At 53.0% G+C, this 3,533-nt stretch overlaps 1 long non-coding RNA gene across 1 annotated transcript; it reads left to right on the top strand.

Moving 5' to 3' along the window:
- The first annotated feature begins 654 nt into the window (after nt 1-654).
- Nucleotides 655-1,982, top strand: LOC107184126. The gene is made up of 3 exons (XR_001514949.1): nt 655-726; nt 843-1,025; nt 1,810-1,982. It is a non-coding gene; the product is annotated as an uncharacterized LOC107184126 (long non-coding RNA).
- Nucleotides 1,983-3,533: the final 1,551 nt, after the last annotated feature.

The raw sequence follows: 3,533 nt of genomic DNA, 5'->3' as shown, positions 1-3,533 counted from the left end.
CTGCCCCACACTTGTCACAGGGGAGGTCTTTGCTTTTCCCTTCAGGGCAGATGTCAATTTGAGACAAAAAAGAGAAGGAGCTGGAGGACAGCAAACAGTCACGGAAAGCCAACACGGCCTTTCCTCCTGAGACCCCATCACCCGCCCCTCAGACCACCCAGGGGAAGCAGGCCCTGGAGTGGGCACAGGCTACATTGTGCACACGTGGTGCACACACTCTGCCCTGTCCTGGCTCCCGCCCTCACCAGGTGCCACTGTCCTGGTCTAGGCAGGGTGTTTCCACGTGTTCTAAAGCTCCATGTGTAGTAAGGGTGGGCTCCCCACCCCTCCAACGCTTCACTTTCCCAGAGCCACCCTGTTTGGTCTGTACTGGAGTTCTGCATGAAATTTCCTTTGTTTGAGCCCACCCCCAGACCTCATAGACACAGAAGCACAGGCTGTCATCCGCACAGCCTATGCCCACTGTGCACGGGGCCCGGCACTCGGGAGGCAGGACCCCTCCTGGGGTGTCTCCAGAATCCGGGTCTGCTTCTGGGGGCACTTCCCTGAGCTGTGGCAGAATCGCTCTGTTGTGTCCTCATGGTCAGATTGCAGAGCTGAGTCTGGGCTAGACTGGGTCATCGGCCCTTTGGGTTAAGGGTTGTTCTTTCCTCTCAGGGTCTCGTCCAGGCAGCTTGGAGAGCCATAGGCATGCGTCCAGTGACAGCTCACCTCAGGGCCTAAAGGGTAAGCTGGCTTTCCTTCTGGGCGCTTGGATCTGGGCTCTGGGCTTTGTGTTATTTGTGTGATTTAAAGAAGACAATTAGCAAGTTCTTCACAGCCTGATGGGTTTGCCTCCATAGGGCACAGCATGCAGTTTCAGGCTCAGACCTGGGAGTTTTCACGGATTTGGGTCCAGATCCCTTCTCCTCACTGACCAGCTCTGGGCACCTGGGCGAGCCACCCATCCTCCAAGTGTGGGTTCCTGCAGCTTCCGGATGGGGACAGGGCCTGGAGTTCCGGTCCATCGTGGTCAGAGGACACGGGTTAGTGTGATTCCTTTACAGCATTTAAGTTTGTTAATGGTGCAGAAGATGGTCTGTCTACAGGGAGTCAAAAGACCCTTTCACTGGGGTCGCCTAAGACCATCGGATAACACATATATAATTACATATTGTTTTTGTGATTAATAACTATGCTTTAATTATGTTCAATTTGTAACAATGAAAATACATCCTGCGTATCAGATATTTACATTATGATTCATAACAGCAGCAAAATTACAGTTATGAAGAAGCAATGAAAATAATTTTATGGTTGGGGGTCACAACAACGTGAGGAACTGTATTAAAGGGCCTCTAGTTCAGTGGTTCTCAATCTGTGGGTCGCGACCCCTTTGGTGGTCGAACGACCCTTTCACAGGGGTCGCCTAAGACCATCATGATTATCAGATATTTACATTACGATTCATATCAGTAGAACATTATGAAGTAGCAATGAAAATAATTTTATGGTTGGGTGACGACATGAGGAACTATCTTTAAAGTGCCAGAAGGTTGAGAACCACTGGGCTAAGGAGTGTGGTGCCTCACAGCTGTTGCTAATTTCAGCTTTAGCAGAAGCTCTGCACTTCCCTCCCACCTTATTTTGTGAGCTTCTCCCAGCATGTCCTTGACATCCCCAGTGCCAGCCTGGGAGAAGTGCGCTCTGGGCTCCCCAGCAGGGCTCCCTGTGTTCCATGAGCAGAGGCAGCACAGAGCCCACTGAGGCAGGCAAGCGAGAGTGAGAGACTGATGTGTGTAACTCTGTGTCCCCTCGCCCTGTCACCAGGTTCCTCTGACCCGGCCGGCTCCACCACAAACCCAAGAGCAGTGAGGACCGGATGCCCGGCAGGGACACAGCACTCTGCCCCGCCCCGTGATGCCAACACCCCAGGACACAGTACCCTCAGCCACCAGGAGTACCTGCCACCCAGGATAGGCCTCTCCACCAGGAGGCATCCAGTAGAGGGTTGTGGCCCAGCCCCAGGCCTGGTTCGGTTCTGTACCCCCCAGAGCAGAGGATGGTCACCCTGGAGGAGTTCCTGGAGGAGCCTGACTGGGCTCCCCCTACGCTGTGTGAGGCCCGGGAGTGCTCTTTCCTCTCTCTCCCCTCAGATGGACCTGGACCAGAGGGGAGACCTGGACAGCAAAGTCACAGAGAGGGATGGGGTGGGGCTGGCGCCACCGGGCTGCAGAGCTGGCTTGGATGGGGGACATAACCACTAGCCAGAAAGTGACTGTGCTGGCAGCCCGCCCAGACCTGGGAGGCTGTTCTCTCCATCTGTGCAGGGAGCGGGCAGAAAGGCCAACATGGAGGGCCTGAGCCATGCAGTCTGTGTGCAGTTACTCTACGCTGCCGCTGGGCAGGAGGCGTTCCTAGATCATCTGTCAATAAACGGGAAGGCTGTGTTCCAATGACACTTTATTTGTGGACACTGTCCTTTGGATTCTATAGGGTTTTCAGAAAAGTCTGTTCTTTAAAAATATTTGGTTTTAATCATTAAAAATATAAAGACTGCTTAGCTCACAGGCCATACAAATGCGAGTGGCAAGTCCTAGCCAGCTCTTCTCAGTGGTTAGAGCATCAGCCTGTGGACTGAAGGGTCTCAAGTTCGATTCCAGTCAAGGGCAGGTACCTCAGTTGTAGGCTCAATCCACCAGTGCAGGAGGCATGTGCAGGAGGCAGCCAATCATTGTCTCTCTCACATTGATGTTTCTTTCTCTATGCCCCTCCCTTAACCCCTTCCAATCTCTCTAAAAATCAATGAAAAAATATCCTTGGGTCAGGATTAACAAAAACAAAAGAAGGGTGGCGAGCTGGAGTCGGCCTGCAGCACCAGTTTGCTGAGCACTGCTCTGCAGCTCTGACCCCTGGACGTCAGAGGCTTTAGGAAACCCTCAAGTCTCCGTGTAGCTTTCCTGAAGCTGCACATGCACCTGTTACTGAGCTGTTTCCTCCGTGCACAGATGAAGGTCATCGCCTGACAATTGAGACCCTTGGAGGATTTTTGTAATTGTCTCCTTACCCTTAAGCATACACAGTGGAACTTTCTCCGGTCACATAGCGAATTCTCTGGCCTGCATTAGTGGAGCCTGGTGACACGGAATACAGACTATTTGTTTAGTAGATATGTACTGAGCGTGTACTCTGTGTTAGGCAGCACGCATGATGCCTGCTCCCCCCCCCTAAAAAACAAAGTAAACCAGGTGCCTAGTCAGGTGGGCAGTCCTGAAGGCAATATGTACATGGTCTCTGCCTCCCATCATTTCTGTTTCTGTCTACAGAGCACTGTGCGCCGGGGCTGGAGGGAAACCAAAGCCCTGCCCTCAAGTTCATGGTCTGATGCGTGCTTCTCAGACTGCGGCCTGCCTCACGCTCACCTGGGCTGCCTAGACACAGGACAGACCCTGGGTTTCTGGCTCAGGGGCCAGGGGTGGGGCTCCCTGAGAATCTGCTTCACCACCAAGTGCCCAGAGATCACCTGGTCCTTTTCAGCCTCCATGAAACCAAAG

This window comes from Myotis davidii, unplaced genomic scaffold (genome assembly GCF_000327345.1).
Source record: "Myotis davidii unplaced genomic scaffold, ASM32734v1 scaffold4064, whole genome shotgun sequence".
NCBI classification, from domain to species: domain Eukaryota; kingdom Metazoa; phylum Chordata; class Mammalia; order Chiroptera; family Vespertilionidae; genus Myotis; species Myotis davidii.
Note: the sequence above shows the minus strand (reverse complement) of the source record. Positions and strands in the feature narration are given on the sequence as shown.